This window comes from Ursus americanus, chromosome 9 (assembly GCF_024610735.1).
Source record: "Ursus americanus isolate L20-20 chromosome 9, mUrsAme1.1.p, whole genome shotgun sequence".
Classification (NCBI taxonomy): Eukaryota; Metazoa; Chordata; class Mammalia; order Carnivora; family Ursidae; genus Ursus; species Ursus americanus.
Genome location: NC_142135.1, coordinates 61100981 through 61119014, shown reverse-complemented (window position 1 = coordinate 61119014; position 18034 = coordinate 61100981). Strand labels below are relative to the sequence as shown.

Below are 18034 nucleotides of genomic sequence, written 5' to 3'. Positions count from 1 at the left end.
TGTGCAATCTTGCATGACCTTAAATTTAATATTTAAACTGGGTTTATGTACTACGATAGTCTCTGTATTAGCTTGCTAGGGCTGCTGTAGGAAAGCACCACAGAGTAAGTGGCTTACACAACAGAAATTTATTTCACACAGTCCTGGAGGCAAAAGTCTGAGAACCAAGTATTAGGATTTGTTTCTTCTGAGGCCTCTCTCCTTCCTCTTAAGTGATCTTCAGATATTAAAAGCCGTTAGCATCTCTCATCCAAGACTTTTTTTCAGCCCAAACACAATCTGTTCTTTCAACAAATTCTTATATTGTGTCGTTTTCAAAGACTTCAGTACCTCTAATACTTTTCTCTGAGCATATCCTTGTTTGCCAAGTCCCCTGTAAAGTGTGGGTTCTGCCACAACCAAGCCCAGGGTTCCGGATAATGTTCCCACATCAGAGAGTATCATGGGGTATGCACTTGATCAGATATTATCTTTGGATTATAATCTGGGGTTTTACTAACTTTTTTAAAGGAAATTTCTGACATTTATAAAATTCAGTATGTTTTGATAATCTCATGATGAAAAAAGCATGTCATCCTTCAGGTTGTGAGAATGTTTCATTCATTACTTTTGGCAAACATTTTTTTTAATTCCCCTGTGAATTTCACCAAAGTCCGTGTATCTCCCTCATATGTAAAAGAATATCACTAGATTCTTTTCCTAATAATCACTTTCTAAAATCAAGATAGATCGTGCCCACGGTATTTGGCTTGCTTAGTAATACCTAATAACCCAAAGACGGAAAGAAAACTTCTCAGTGATTTCAAGCTGACTGTGAGAGATTTTTGCTTTCTTTTTTCAGTGTTCACATAGTGATCCTAAAGCAAAAATTTGTTCTAAGCCCACTTTATTTGTTTTCACTTATCATTCATTAGATTTTGGGTTCTTAAAAATTCTACAATTATATTTAATGTCAAAAATAACTATTTAATTCTTTTTGGAAGCGTGCAGATTATAAACAATACATGGAGAAATAAATTAGTATCAGGACCCTGAACATAATTTCTATACAACAGCTGATTTATTATGAAGAAAACGTGGATTTAAAAAAAGTCAGATGATATTTTAGATGCACATTCCCTAAATAATATTTTTTAAGATTGTATTTTTGGTAGATCAAAGAGAAAATTGTGGCTTTATCTAAATATTAATGGAGAATTGGATGAAAACAGAACTTTTTTCCTTATTACCGTAAGAAATGCAAAATACTTCAAAGCAAATTTTGAGTCACATCCTGTAAAAATATAAACATGCCACAAATGTTGAAATCCATCTAGAGCAGTTTCAACACATGCTGTCTTATTTGCTAACTTTCCTTGTTGGGTATTGGATATTAATAAGTAGGTAACAGACTCTTGAAAACTGTTTTCCCCAGTGGCTTAACTTGTGTTTAAAATATTTTGTGAATATTTTGTGAATATTTGACTGAGGTAAAGGGAACATTTAGATTTACATTTTTATCCTCCCCCAAATAAACAAGTCATTTTTTTGAAACTTCCCTTTCCTCCTCCTCCTCCTCCTCCTCCTCCTCCTTCGTTCTGGAATGTTTCTTAGCATATGTACCTGTTATGAAGATTAAAGCTAGATTTGTCAGAGACATCTATTTATTAGAAATGAACCAACAAAAAGAAAATCTTAGGAAGAAAATGTCAAGGAGCAGATACTGGTTAAGGAACTTTTGTTTATTATATATAGTTCATTATATATATAGTGCATAAATACAGCACACAACTTTTTTTAGATCAATGATCCATAAAGATTTGATATTAATGATTTTTTAAATTTCACAATTTCTATAGCTTTCTTAATCTTCACAAGTCTATTTTGTTTTGAAAGTATGAAACACATATATAAACATAATGGGAAGATGAAAAGATAACTAAGAAAGACATTTAACATTCAACATCTTACTGACTTTTTTCTTTTTCCTTTGTAAATCTCTCTTATTTTATTTATTCGTCAATAACAATCAGCCCATCATAAGCAGATTCCTACAGCATTTTATGTAACTAGTCATCGTTTCTTAAAGTAGAAGAAAAATTTTAAAAAGGACTCCAATAGGGAAGGTTTTCCTCAAGTTTTCAGGAGTTACTAAAAGCCTGCTTTTAATACGTTTTCCTTCTGAAGAGTGTTATCTCTTTGAAAAGTTATGTTAAACTAACTAGAATGATAGTAGTAGTAATAATAATGATATCACACGTTTCTACAGCGCTTTTTAATTGTTAAGCATTTTTACACACTTAATATCAATTGTCTCGGAATTCTGCAGTCCTTGTGCACATGGGCTTGACAACCCGTCAGTGAAATCAGTAGTACTGTAAAGTTTAGGTGAGCGTACTGAGCTTCCAGAAGCTCTGGTGGTTTGTCCCATGTCATATAGACAGGGCAGAACTAAAACTCGCATTCCCAGTGCCCCACACTCACAGAACTCGTCAGGGTCCCTACAATTGCTAAGGCAGTAGGGCCACTATTAAATAGCATACGTAATATAGAAAAGATAAAAATTAGGCCATTATCAGTAGCCGACATCAAAGGTAGAATTATTCATTAGATTAAGTAGATAGTGAAAAAAATAGAAGTTTGAGTACTGGATCACGACAGGTAATTTTTAAAAATTATTTTATTTAAATTCAATTAATTAACATATAGTGTATTATTAATTTCAGAGATAGAGGTCAGTGATTCATCAGTTGCGTGTAACACCCAGTGCTTATGTCATCATGTGCCGTCCTTAATGCCCATCATCCAGTTGCCCCATCCCCTCACCCATCTCCCCTCCAGCAACCCTCAGTTTGTTTCCTATGGTTAAGAGTCTCTCATGGTTTATCTCCCTCTCTGATTTCATCTTCTTTTATTTTTCCCTCCCTTCCCTTATGATCCTCTGCTTTTTTCCTTAAATTCCACATGAGTGAAATCATGTAATTGTCTTTCTCTGATTGACTTATTTCGCTTAGTATAATACCCTCTAGTTCCAGCCATGCCATTGCAAATGGTAAGATTTCGGTTTTTTCGGTGGCTGAATAATATTCTATTGTATGTTTATATACCAGATCTTCTTTATCCATTCATCTACAATAGGTAATTTTTTATGAGAGGAAACAATCAGTAAGTTTGGAACCTAAAAGACTAGTCTGCTTGGGTCCTCAATTACTGAAGGAGTCTGAGAAACCAATGCAGCACGACAAGAAGGGGGAATCTAAAAATTAGGGGGAAGGAAAGGTAAAAGGAAAATAATAACACATCTTGGAAAAAATTCCCGTGACAAACGATTCAAAAGTGAAACTCAGGGGATTCTGGAATTTTCTGGATTAGAGGTGAACTTTGATTACTTTAAGCTTGAATAATATTATAATAGTATTATAAAATAAAATAATATTTTAAATAAATATAATAATATTTGTTTAGTGATGTAGGGACAAGTAGATGGCCTCTCTCTCTCTCTCTCTGTCTCTCTTTCTCTTCATTGATTCTTTCTACTTCCACTCACAAGTAGTAAGGTGTAGACTTGATCGTCTGAAGTTGAAATTTCCCACACATACCACATTTTCCCAATATCCCATGAATATGAAGTTAAAAAAGAATAAATTTGGGTTAGATATAAATATGATTATCTTTTGATAACAACTAAAATTGGAAGAGACATAAAGATAAAGAAACATTTATATGCATACTTCCAGTAACACATGCTACTGATGTACAAATTCAGAAAAGAGTTTTGACAGGAAGGACACTGTTCCTAAATGAATTTCTTTTTCCTGGAAAAAATTAGGTGAATCAGTTTTTGTTAACTTAAAAAATTGTCTTAAGCTAATGAAGTACTTAGGTCAGCAAGGAGTTCCACATGTATTTCTATTCCTGGTCTGATCATTAATTAGTACTGTAGAATCTTCTTTTAGCCAATCCTGGGTGCCCTTGGGAATTACGTTAAAAAAAGAATTCCACCACACACAGGGAGCACTGATTGCTGAGAGTTAAGGGAAATTTTGCAATCTGCTGAAATCCTATGACTTTTCACATTACATAGGTTGCTCAAATGCCTTTAATATCTCTGCTCTACAAACCTACACTCTATTTTCAAGCCAAATAGCCTGTGAGTCTCCCCTTGGAGATTCATTTCTTTTATCCCATTTCTTCCTTCCCAGATCTTTATTTCTTCTCTTATAAGGCATGCCAAAAAAGACATATACATTTAAAAGATAAAAAATTACAAAATTATCACATAGACTTAACAACAAACATAAAAAGAATTGTAACCATAGCTTTCAAGTAAAAACTACAGGTAAGGGTATTGAGTGGACCTTTAGACTATTTCTTATGAATTTTGATACCCCTACTTTCTATCTTGTTTCTTACTAATATTATTCCACCCTACACACAACCCTCCCCTCAGGAAAATTTTGTCTTTTCATCCTTCGCTCAACTCAACATCTTACATGTTTCCAATAAAACAGCTTCCAAATTCTTTTTTCATACCCAAGTATAATTTCATGATAAATAAATATTGTTACGCATATTTTGGAAAGTTTATAATTCTATGGAAATTGATTTAAAGAGCTGGTCAATGGAAGCAATGTTGGATGAATTGGCTAGTGAACATGTTGCAGTTTTTTCTTGCATAATGTGTCCAGGGTGAAAAAATGGATAGCAACTCACATTTGTGGAATTAAGACTAAACAAATTTCAACTTGTACTCTTGCAAAGTAAAAAAGAAAAATTAATGTTTCTTATCATCTCACCAAATAGAAGTAATAAATTAGGGTGGATTTCATGTCTTGAAAGATAATGTTGACAAATTGTGGGCAGCTAATTGTAGTAATGAATTGTCTGCTAATTGGTACACATTTTGCTCAACCCTAAAGGTTTTTACCATTTCTTTTTCCTTCTAGCCTGTGGAATTTTGCTTGGCTTTTATCACTCACAGATCTAGGACACAAATAACACTGCTTAAAATTAAGTACTATCATAGGAAATTTATCTGACCAAGTTTTGAAATTTGTGAGATTTTTCCTTTTGACATTTTAGGCTGGTTGATTTCTAACACATTGAGGATGGAAATATTGGCCCAAACCTATGCAAATATTATTTTTTAAAACTTCTATGAATTTTTGAAATGTAACTTCTAAATGTCACATTTGAATCAGAAAAAAATGGCTTTAGATGATAAATTATGATGTAATAAATGTTAAAATGTTGATTGTAACTTTTGTCATTAATCAGTGTCTTTACATTATTTCACTGTTTTTCCTTTAGTAAAATTAGGAAATTATTTCTTAGGATCAGTTAAATTCTATATTTTATTTTTTAAAATAAAAAATAAAATAATTCTATATTTTATTTTAAAAATAATTTATTTCTAAAATAATTTAAAATAAAACAAAATAATTTTTAAAATAATTATTTTAAAAGTAATTTTTAAAATTAAATAATATTTTTAAAATAATTTTTAAAATAATTTAAAAATAAATATTTTAATAATATTTTTAAAATAATAATTTGTTTTTAAAATAATTAAAATAATTGAAGGGTGGCGTAATATGCATCGATGTAGAACAAGTTGATTTCTAAACAAATGATACCCAAGAAGATGTAAGACAGCATGCTATTAATGTCCTGAGATTCCCAATTCATGATGATAAGTGTGGTGGACAAAAAAGAAAATGCATTTTGACATTTTAGGTATTTTGACATTATTGCTAATTCTTCATTAAAATGATTGCAAGCTACTGAAAATTTCATTTGATTGGTATATAAATTGACTTAAAAGGAAAAAAAAAACAATATCGATTATGTTTGTGTAGTGAGGTAAAACCCCTGTATGTACTCTGATTAGGAACTGTGCAGTGTGTGTGCTGAAATGGCCTGTTTTGTGTGAAACACATTAAATCAATATTCAGTCACTAAGTGGAGATGAAAAAACGTTAAGATCCCCACAGAAAGGTTTTCCTTTACGTGTTCATCTTCTTCAGCTAAGGGAATGACATAGATTACATAAAAATGATTAGATGCAAAGTGCTTTCCTACAGAAACCTAAACATTTGTGGGCTTCCTTTCCCTCTGAACCACAGTGATCTTACCAAGGTCTTTTTTTGCCTATTATAAGAAGTGGTCACATTAAAGTCTGAGTCTCAGGAATGTGCTGACTCAAACTGAAAAAAATATATATTCCTGCTATTATGTTGATCTAACATGATGTATATTAAAAGAGTATTCAGGAAAAAAATTATTTTAGGAACCATAAATGATCTTCATTATTGGGTCAGATTGAATGATCATCCCTTTTTAAGACAGTGAACACTTTTTGCTTCTTTTCCAAGCATCACAGACTTTTAAAGAGATTTCCAAATGGTAATAAAATACCAACATCAGTATCACATTCAATGTGCAAAATATTTTTAAGTTACAGTTTGGTTTAACTTTCTGGCATCTCTGTTACAGGTTTCTTTATTTCAAATTTGTTTACTTTTATTATAAATATAAAACTATTTATTGTATAAATTTTGGAAGAGCCAGTAAAGAATATGAAAAAAGATGAATTGTCACATTTTATTTTTCCAGTATTTTTAAGCACGTATATCAGTAAACACGTCATATCATAATTTAAATTTTGGAATGTAGTCACCAAGCAACTTTACGTTCTACATTTCTTTATATAACATAATGACAATAGTCTCACATAAAATTCTTTGTAAAACTAATTTTAATACCTGTGTGTTATTGCAGACTTACCTGTTTTAGTATCAATTAGACCAAATATCCAACTTTTTAAAAGTTTAAGACTTTAATTTTTGCGTCAAACCATAACACAGAGTAGTTACATTTGATTTAATGTTAGATTTTTAGGCTGGTTATGACCAACTAATTTGTCCCAGGCTGATGATGGTCATGAATTGGCGATAGACACTTTAGGATCCAGGCAGTCCAGTCCTCCTGGTAATTGTTTTGAGTCCCATTCAGCTGCAAACAGCCTATTCCAGGACCCACTGTATGTTGTACAAATGTTATTTTCCATGTTTGTTTTGAGGTGAAAGGGCTGAGAATCACTGCTTTGGGTTGCTTCTGAGATTTGGGGCTTGGACATAATGCTTTAGAGACCAACCATGCACAAAATCCTCAGTGTCTCAGTGTTTTCCTTGGGCTAGATTCTAAAAAGTGTCAAATAGTATGAACTATTTCAAGTTCTTGATACATAACCAGAAAAAGTTCATTTGCCATTTTAACCAGAAATCTTCCAAAGCCTTACCAGAATTAACTATTCTCTTAAAATGTATAAATGAATAAACAAAAAATTCACAAAATTAGTTTATCATACTGATAAATATAAAATGGAACATTTTTGGTCCTTAAAGTTAGATTTCTTCGCTTACTAGTAAATTTCTTTGATTACTAATGAACACTTTTTACATTTATGTGTTGGACTCATGTAATTTCTATTTTTTATGAATTATTTTTCTTTGCCATTGGCCATATTTCTTTTGGGGCATTTTTCCCCCTTGACTTGTCAGTATTTATTAGGCATTAAAAATAATAATTTTATGTTTCTGGTAAATATTTTTAATAAACTTTTTTGCCTTTTAATGTTGTTTATGATAGTTTTTTTAAATTATACTGAAGCTATACTTTTTCTGATTTCTTTCATTTTTTTAGACATAGCTTTCCCTTCCCAATATTTGATAAACATTTGCCTAAAAGTTCTTTACATTTTCCCCTGCAATTCTTTTATCAATTTTGAGTTCATTTTGGTGGTTATTGTGAAGCATAGATCTAAATACATTCTCAGAGAAAATTTGCTACTGCCATTTGCTTTTGAGAACATTCCCTTTCTTATTAATGTATATTTTTTCTTTTCACTTTATTTATTAGGTATAATAATATCACAATTAATATTTATTTAATTTTAATTTTTACCAGGTGCTTTATAAACATTAATCCTTATTCTTTGCCAATAGGTCTTAATTATTACCCAGCTTACAGATGGGGAGACTAAACTTTAGGATGTGATAACTAGTCTCGTGTTTCTCAGTTTGTAACCCAGCCAGCCAGGATTGTACTTACCCCAGGTGGTCTGAATCAGGGTCTGCTCACTTAACCATTCTACCATGTGGGAAGTAGAGACACAGCCTCAGTTGACTTGTATACTATTTTTGTTTTAGTTCTTGTAACTTTATATGTTTTAATATAGAAAAGATAAAGCCCTCACTTTCATTCTTTTTTTCCCCCAAATCAAAGAATTTAACCCTTATACAATAACTAGCTGCTCTTTATTATAGCTCTGAAGCATGCCTTCTTATATATTTTTTAAATATAGGTTTAGGGTTTTGATCTTTTAAGAGAAGCTTGGTATATCATTTGCCAGAATATAGGAACCTATCCATCAGTTTCTGCAGAATATTTTAGTTTGCTTATATAAAAAGCATTTCACCTAGTGATTTTTATTGTTTCTAAAACAATGCTTCAATAATATTTACAAGAATCTTATAAATTAGAGACAGAACTGATATCTTAACTTTCAGTTATTTTGTTCCACATATTGGGACATTTTGATTCAGAAATAACACAAGCTTTTTGAGAAAAAGGGAAGCTGAGTAATTTTTAAGTAAATATCTCTCTGTGATGTCACAACTATAAAAAGTATTGGTATTTCTTAAGAATCATGAGTCAGATGCCTGTATTTATTTTATTTAAATCTGAATTTCTGGAAATTGTCATTTCCTTTTCAAGTTTTTTGCTTTTTAATATTTATTGAAAAAGTATTTGCATTTCAATGGTAAAAAAGCAAGCATGTCATAAAAGAGAATTTCTAGAAAGATTGCTTAATCAAAGAAGAAATATGAAGGTATTATTGTCTAAGAAGACAATCTTTAAATGATGTCAAGAAAATGTAATTAAGAATTAACAGACCTCTTTACTTGGAGACCACAGAAGTTGAGAAATAGCCATGTAGAGTCTACTTTTTCAAGAAGGGACAAAAGTATCCCAGCCTGGAGGACCTGCAGCCCAAGGACAATAACATGAGAGTGGACAGTACTCAGATCTTAGACATATGAGCCATTTATCTCTGCCTGGGATGCCATTCCCTTACATTTGTCTCCTTCCTGTGGTTCCACCACTTGAGATCCACTTGGGGGAAATCAGGAATACTTTGGTGGATTTGCGTCACTAGATTGCATTTCTGGTGGATCACAGGATACATGAACTCTTCCTGACTCCAATTTTGCTTGCAGTCTTTTCCATGCTCAACATATCCTCCACTTCCAAATCTCTTCTCCTTTCATTTCTGTCTTCTGGCCAACCACACTCATCCTTAGCAGAAATTTCTTCCTACAGAATGCCACCACTGTTTCTCCCAGTCAATTAATCTAGGAAGCTAGCAACCATCCTAGAGCCCTCTGCCTGCTTTGATCCTGGATCAGGGAAGTTACACTCACTGTTTTAACATCTCTCCACTACTCTGTTCACATTTGTCCACATGGAAGTCCGACCCAGGTATTCTCCTCTGGCAGGTAGTGGACTACAAACCTTCTAGGAGGCCAGATCTTTCTGCTTGAGAGTCACTGCTATGGATATTGATAGGTATGTAGAAGGATTCTATTTGAGAAAGGCTAGCAACTCTCTTAGAGTATATTTCCCTTGAGAGCAGGGACCTTGGCTATAACCATGTGAAGTGCTTCAGCTTTATTTTCATTAGCTTATTTAAAATTGTATAACCACTCTGTGAGATTAAGTTTATCTCCATTTTTAGATGGAGACATTAAGTCTCAGAGAAGGTAAATAACTACCACTAATGGTGAAAGCATAATTGGAACCTGCTATAGACTAAATGTTAGTGTCCCCTCAAAATCTGTACGTTGAAACCTATTCTTTTAATCCCCAACGTGATGGTATTTGGAGGTAGGGTCTTTGGAACGTGATCAGGTCACAAGGTGGGGGCTTCATGAATGGAAGTAGTGCCCTTATGAAAGAGACCCCAGAGAGTTCACTTGTGCCTTCTGCCTTATGAGGACACAACAAGAAGACAGCCATCTGTGAACCAGGAAATGGGCCTTCACCAGACAACATACAGAATCTGCAAGTACTTCGATCTTGGACTTGCCAGTCTCCAGAACTATGAGAAGTAAATTTCTGCTGTTTATAAGCCACCCAATCTATGATAGTTTATTAAGACAACCTGAACAGACTGAGACAGAACCCAAGTCTGTCATCCTTGAGATTTTGAATGTCTTTAAGGTCCCGGAAAATTGTGTGAAGTTTGGTCAGGTAACAAACACATTCAATTATATGAAGCAAAAGGATATTAAACTTTATCAGGACTGATAAAATTAGATATAAGAGGCACTTATAATTTCTTATTCTTTAAATTATTTGCAAGTATGTCTGATGAATTCAGTCCTTAGAGATTCAATTAAATATCTGACTGCGTCTTTGAATTACTCTTCAACTTGAGAGAAAGAAAAAAAATAAAACCACATAAATGCAATAAGTCATGACTAAATGAAAATTGTCAAAAATTCATGAGGAAGTGTTTTATACTCAGAGACTGACTATAGTCAATCTTATCACTTTCACTTTTAATGGACATTAAATTTTAACTGTCTTACTTCTGATCCAAATTTTCAAAACACCAAATTTCCATTTTTCTCTCTTTTTATGATAATGCTTAATTATTCAAATTCTGCCCTGGGGGGCTTTTTCTACAGAATGGAGTTAGTTCATGACCTTTGATTCAACAACTCTGTAGCATTTAGGAAAACCTTCTTATTCTACTGTTGACTGGTTTCCAGCTAGACAACAGAATACTGATGTTCTCCATTTTTTAGACAAGTAACTTTTTCATACCCTTGTTGACATAAAAGGAAAGCAAAGGAACTTACTAAATCATCTTTTATATATGGAGATTCAAGCATAGCATATTCATTTTTATCTGTGGTTTTTTAGTCTATGCTCAGCCATGATGTGCAGATGTCAATAAATAGTTGACCTTTGATGTGTTTTCACACAGTTGGTAACAGAGACCGTAACAAGGCAAACTTTGTCTTTATGATTTGTGAAAAGAAGCTTAGAGAGAATAGTTGCCTTAAACCACATAGAACTAGAATTTCTTTAGGCTTATTCTGAATGTCTCTTAGAATTTCAGCAAATAGATGGCAGTGTCGCTCGCAAAATCACCAACCAAATTATTTTACCAGTGTTTGACATGAGTCCAGAGATTTCCATGCTATGGATTCTGAGATTATCACCATTATGATATTTTTACCAATAATATAATAAGGTAGAAAGTAAAATTTCTATTGTAATGAGTCATATTTATCTAAAGATATTCGGTACCTAGCACAGTGCCAAGAGCAGGAGATGCTCAATGAATGCTTGTTGGATTGAATTGAAGGAAGAAAAAATACTCTTCAAATATTTGGGTGTTCTTTTATTCATTAGTCACCTTTTCCAAAGGTCTGATGTCCTAAGTGGAATATAATAGTGTCTTTAAACTTAACATTACAACTCTTTTAACTGCATGTAAAGCCACAGTTCTTCTGTCTTGGGTACCTCCCAATTTGCAGGAGCCTGTTGCTTAGGCTGAAAGTTATAGGATGATGTAGATCTGAATAATTTCCATTTTGTGGCCTTTAATTTCTTTTCAAATTCCTCCTTTTATCTAAGTAGGTAACAGTACCTCCTAATCAGATGTTTGAATATGATGGGATATTGTTAATGTCATTGTGATTATTATGTCAGCATAACTCTAAGAGATGGAGTTGTGCTGGAGTTGGCATTAGAAACCAGGAGGTCCTAGTTTTTCCAAGACATGTTCTTTCTTCTAAAACAGGCTTGGAAAGCACTCCCTAAGCAGAATGTCCTTAAAACTACCTTATTTTTGAACTCTTATCTTACAGAAAATCAAATGTCCAGTATCTTCAACCTTTAGTCAGCCATGTGATCATGAAAGTAATCAACCTATATATGTAAAACCATTCTGTACCCATACAACCAATCTGTTTTTCACTTTTGGTGTAGTATTCAATAAATTACATAACATATTCAGTACTTTACTTTAAAATAGGCTTTGTGTTAGATGAATTTGCCCAACTATAGGCTAATGTAAGTGTTCTGGGCATGTTAAAGGTAGGCTAAGCTAAGCTATGATGTTTGGTAGATTAGGTGTATTAAATGCATTTTTTGACTTAGGACGTTTTCAACTTACAATAGGTTTACTGGAGCATAACACCATTGTAAGTTGAAGATCTGTACTTTCCCAAACATGTCTTCATTACTCGTGCTTTTATGCAAATACTTATTATTTTGTTATACCAGTTACATATAAAAGGCAATATTGTATTTATCCTAGTTCTTCATTACAACTTACTGACCATTCGTTTTCAACTCTAAATAACAATTCTCTTCCTCTGAGGTTTATTTTATCTGATACAATGTCAATATACTGCTCACATTCTTCATTGAGGATATTGATATCTCTCATTACCAATCTATCCAACATGCTATCTTGAACTATATTTTACATTCTATTCCTCAAGAGCTTCCATCCAATATCTGGATGGATCGGTCTTCATTTCATTTAGTCTTTTCATGCAAATTGGTATAGTTGACTAACACATTTTTTCTTCTTGAAGCTCCTATTTCTTTTGTTTCCTAAAATACCATTCTCTTCTGATTATCTAGGCTCTGACCATCTAAGTCCTCATTGCTAGGTTTATTCCTCTGTCTACCCCTAAAATTTTGGTGTTTACTGATACTACTTCTTGTCTCTGTTGTTTTTTTCTTTTCATCTTGCATACTCTCTCCAACTAATGTCATTCACACCCATGACTTCTGTGGGCTTTAAGTCTAGTTCTCTCTTCTGGATCTCTCCCTAAGGTTCAGAATTATATATACCAAACCAAATCAAAATAAAACACCACCACAACCACGAAAAGAAAAACAACACAGAACCTATTCACCAGAGGCATTTCAATCTTAAAAAATCAAAGCTGAAATTCTTTAACTTGATCTGTTTTTGCCTCAATCCAGAGAACTCACCATCTCTCACCCAAGCTATTTTGAAAAATTATCATAATGCCTTTAGTCTTTTACTCCATTAGTCTATCTACTCAAAACTAAGGAGATTTTTCTGAAATAAAAATTTGATCATGTTATTGTTTCTGGTAGGGTAAGATTCAGATTAGTTGTTGTTTTGGCATACATGATTCTCAATAATCTGGCCCAGCTATCTCTTCACCTTATATCCTGTCCTTGGAACCACAGGTGTTGGTTTCAAACTTTCATACATAAATATTCTATATTCCTACTTCCTGGAAAATTCTCTTGGCCTCTTTTTCACTTCTTGAATCACCAGGAAAATCCTTATCTTCTATCAGTGTTAAGCCTTCCAAAATTGTTTGGTAACTTCCCTTGCATATTTCCTGTGTCCCAGTTGCTGATGCGTTTCTGTGCCCATCTCAATCTCATGTGCTATGATTCTTTAAGGAATTTTGTTATTAACCTATTTATATCAGCCTATTAAATTCTAACCTTCTGAGGTTAGTAACTGGTCTTATTTATCTTTATCCCAAGGTATAATTATGCAGAAGGATGAATGAATGAATGAATGATTCAACTATGGGCCTCTGGAAATAAAAAATTGTTATGTTTCTGTTTTCTAATGATGTGATACAATGTGTAGCTTCATATTGCAATTGTTCTCTGACTGTTGCATCCAAGTATGGACAAACTCAAGATATAGTCATTCAGGCAGAACTGGAAAAAAACCAACAATTCCATAATACTTAGCATAAATACAGAAACTCTGTTTTTCTTTCAGTTTTTTAAAAAAATTAGTCAATCAATCAATAATTCAATAAATAAATAGTTGTCTAGTGCTGTAGAGAACACACAGACATATTGGATATAATTTATAACTCAAATATATCATCTAGTCATCTGAATTAAGACATTCACTAGAGATCAGATTACAAGTTTTTGTAGAAAATAATAAAAATTTTAATAAGAACTGGCATTTATTGATTTCTTTCAATGTTCCAATTGCTGTGCTATGTGTTCTCACACATGACATACAATTTTTGCAACAAATTAGTGAGAAATTATCTGTTTTATTGATGAGTAAATTAATTAAAGGTTAATTAGACTTGCTCAAGGACAGTGATGGTCCAGGGATAATTCAAACCAGATGATCTGTTTTCCTACCTTTCTATAGTCCAATAGCATCTCTGTTTAAGGGAACAAATCAAGAAGTAAGACAACTATTACTACAAAACACTAATGTAGGCGTTAGTGTTGTTGAGTAGGAGAAATAATGGTGGATTGTGGGTCCTGAATGCTAGGTTGAGAGCAGGAAGTAGAGACCTTTGGATACCTCTGAGCTTGTTCTTTTTGTTTTGGAAGAGAGAAGGGATTACCCGACAGTTTCTTGACGTAGTTAAATTTGAATGGAGAGCTTTATAGAGATGGCAAGGACACCAATGGGAGTCTTTGTAATCCTTGAGTATGATGATGAATTTCTGAACCCAGAATAGCAATGGATAACAAGGAGGAATAGTATGATTTTTACCATGCATTTTCCTCTATGGAAATGTTTTACTTTAGGAGGTACGATTTATGTATCATAAAAATTCAACCATTTCAAGGATACAATTCAGTGATTTTTATTAACTTTCATGAGTTGTACAACCACCATCATTATTTGGTTTTAGAGGGCACCTGGGTGGCACAGTAGGTTAAATGTCTGCCTTTTGGCTCAGGTCATGATCTCAGGTTCCTAGGATCAGGCCCTGCATCAGGATCCCTGCTCAGCGGGGAGTCTGCTTCTCCCTCTCCCTTTGCCTGCTGCTCCCCCTGCTTGTACTCTCTCTCTCTGTCAAATAAATAAATAAAATCTTAAAAAAAATAATTTGGTTTTAGGATATTATCATCACCCCAATAAGATAACTCATGCCCCATTTACAGTCAATCTCCATTTCCACTCCTGGTCCTAGGGAACAACTAATCAGCCTACTTTCTATCTCCATAGATTTGCCTATTCTGGACATTTCATGTAAATGGAAACATAGCATGTGGTCTTTTGTGTCTGGCCTCTTTCATTTAACATGTTTTTGAGGTTCATCCATATTGTAATATGATCAGTGGGTTCATTCTTTTTTATTAATGAATAGTAGTTTCCATTGCTGGATATACCATATTTGGATTATCAGGACATTTGAGGACATTTGATGGTGTTTCCAATATTGGACTATTATTAATATGCTATGAAGATTCACGTGCAGATCTTTCTGTGAATATGTTTATATTTCCTGTGGGAGATTCACATGAGTGGAATTGCTGGGCTGCATGGTAAGTTTATATGTAACTTCTAAAATTTTGCCTTTGCGGTTTTTAAAGGCACAAAATGAAAGCTGTGAAACGCAGAATTACCATATAGCCTAGCAATTCCACTCCTGGGTATATATCCCCAAATTGGAAACAGATGCTCAGAGAAAAATCTTCGTGAAAGTTTATAGCAGCACTATTCACAATAGCCAAAAAGTAGAAACATCCCAATTTCTATCAACAAATGTATTATAGATAAACAAAATGTAGAACAAAATTATAGATAAACAAAATGTAGAATAGCCTATTATTCAGCCATAAAAAAGTGAAATTCTGATACATGCTACAACATGGGAGAACACTGAAAATATTACGCTAAGTGAAAGAAAACAGACACAAATAGTTACATATTGTATGATTCCATTTATATGAAATATCCAGAATAGGCAAATTCATAGAAACAGAAAGCAGATTAGGGGTTGTCAGGGGCTGAAAGGAGAGGAGAAAGGGAAATCATTGCTTAATGGGTTTGGGGTTTAATTCTGGGGAGATGAAAAACTTCAGTAATTACATAGTGGTAATGGTTGCACAGCACTGTGAATGTACTTTGTGTCACTGATTCATATACTTTAAAATGGCTAAAATAGTAAATGTTATGCATATTTTACCACAAGAAAAAAGATTAAAGCTTTGTATGATCCACAAACTGAAAATTTTTAAATCCACATGAATAGAGTAAATTGATTTGCTTTGGTACACTGCTCTTGGAGAGTCAGGATGCCAAGGGAAATTCTTCTTTCTTTGAATCAATTAATCATCATCATTATCATCATAGCTCACTTACTCAGTGTCTACTATGTCCATACATTGGTCTCGGGGCTCTACAGACATTATCTCTAATTTTCATAACATTTCAAACAGGCAGGCATTATCCCTAATTTTCAAGATTAGGAAATAGAAGCTCTAAGAGGTTAATATATCCACAGTCACAGAGTTAGTAAATGCGGGAAGTGTGAACTAAGAGATGTTCTCTTTTATTCTAAAGGCTTTGGATTTTATACGATATTTTGTTCTTAAAAATTGTTTGAGCATGTGCTAGCTGGAAGGCATCATGCACAAAAGAATAGTAAAACAAAGCATTATTATCGAAGAAGGCAGAGGAACCTGGAAAGGGACTCTATTATTGGAAACCTCAGTATTTTAGGAAATCCACATTGTGTTTAATGCTAGTGGACCCTGGATAAACTGAACAATGACCATAATGTATCCCACATTGTAACATGACAGTTCCTAGCTCAATATATGCTTACTATAAGCTGATTTCAAATATTCTGGCTTACTTCCAAGAAGAACACAGAGCTTATAATTTCAATTACATGGCATTTCAAGCAGAACCATGTCCTAATATTGGACTGAGGGATTAGAGTTGACTGCCAGGACAATAACACAGTTCAGGAGAGAATTATTATTTTTAGATCACTTTGGGGACCAAGTGGAGCAGCTTACCCTTGTGCTAGAAAATATCACAAAGGCTAAAGGGCTTAATACTTGGTGAGCCTTAATAGAAAAAGTAGGTTATGTGAAGTTGTGGTATATAGGATCTCAATGGAAAGTTTAAGGTCTTGCACTCCACATTTTATAGAGGGGTTAGAGGCTTGAATTATAATCAGCCTCCTGAAGTGTGGGTTAAGATTTATTTGACATTAAGATTTAACCGTTAGTTATTAGAGAAATATGAAATTATTTTGAGATATATTTAGTTACACTAAAGCTTGAATAGATAAAATGTAGGGATTAGAAGACATATGTGAATTATTTTATTATGAAGTTGCTTCCTGAAATTAGTAAAACTTATATTGCATTGACGTCTTAAAAATATAAAATATTAATATCTGTGAAATTTTTTTAAAAAAGAAATTATATTACAAATAATTTGTCAACATTTCTTATGTAAATTTAGATATATACCCACAATCCATGAACTTCCTTCAAATCACAAGGTGAAAAGGTTAAGATACCTGATATTTTAGTTTAATTGCAGTCCCAGCTTCATTGGCTCAACATGTATGGAGAATCCTAAGAGCAATTCCATTCTCAAACATTGATGTTGAGGCTTTCCAATCTTACCTCAACTTTTCCAGGTTAAAGGAAACTAAGACCTCAGGTTGAAGAACATATCTCTATTAAACTTGTTGGACAGCTCTTTATTATTTAGAGTGATCAAAATTTGATCCCTTTGACCTCCCACAGATGGTTTGTATTGCTGTCCCATTAAATTCAATTTTCCTCCCTTTGAATTCTATGAAAGAACAACTCCCTGAAACCTTTCTAACTATTTCCTTGGCAAGGCTTATAACTGTAAGCTTGTTCCTTATCACCTAGGACATACTCTTCCTTTGACCAGACTGTTAGCATTTTGAGCAACGTGATGGAGCTGGCTCACAGTGGCTTCCTGGAGCTGGTAGTGCTGTCCTTTCCAGCTCTGTGTTCAATGACATCTCATTGATAGCCTGCCATCAGTACTCTGGGAATATTTACATGGCAGAAATCAGCAAGTGCTGCATAATGAGCCTTCGTTTTTCCCCTGTAGAACTAGTTGTTAAACTTTGACTACCACATCACTGATGCGAAGAATCCAGGTGAAAAGACAGAATGAGTGAAATAAGTCAGTCAGAAAAAGACAAAT

General features: G+C 33.4%; 1 protein-coding gene across 1 annotated transcript in view; it reads left to right on the top strand.

Annotated features, from left to right (window-relative positions):
* C9H8orf34 (chromosome 9 C8orf34 homolog) overlaps positions 1–18034 on the top strand; it is a 330423-nt gene that overhangs the window by 278792 nt on the left and 33597 nt on the right. The window lies entirely within an intron of this gene.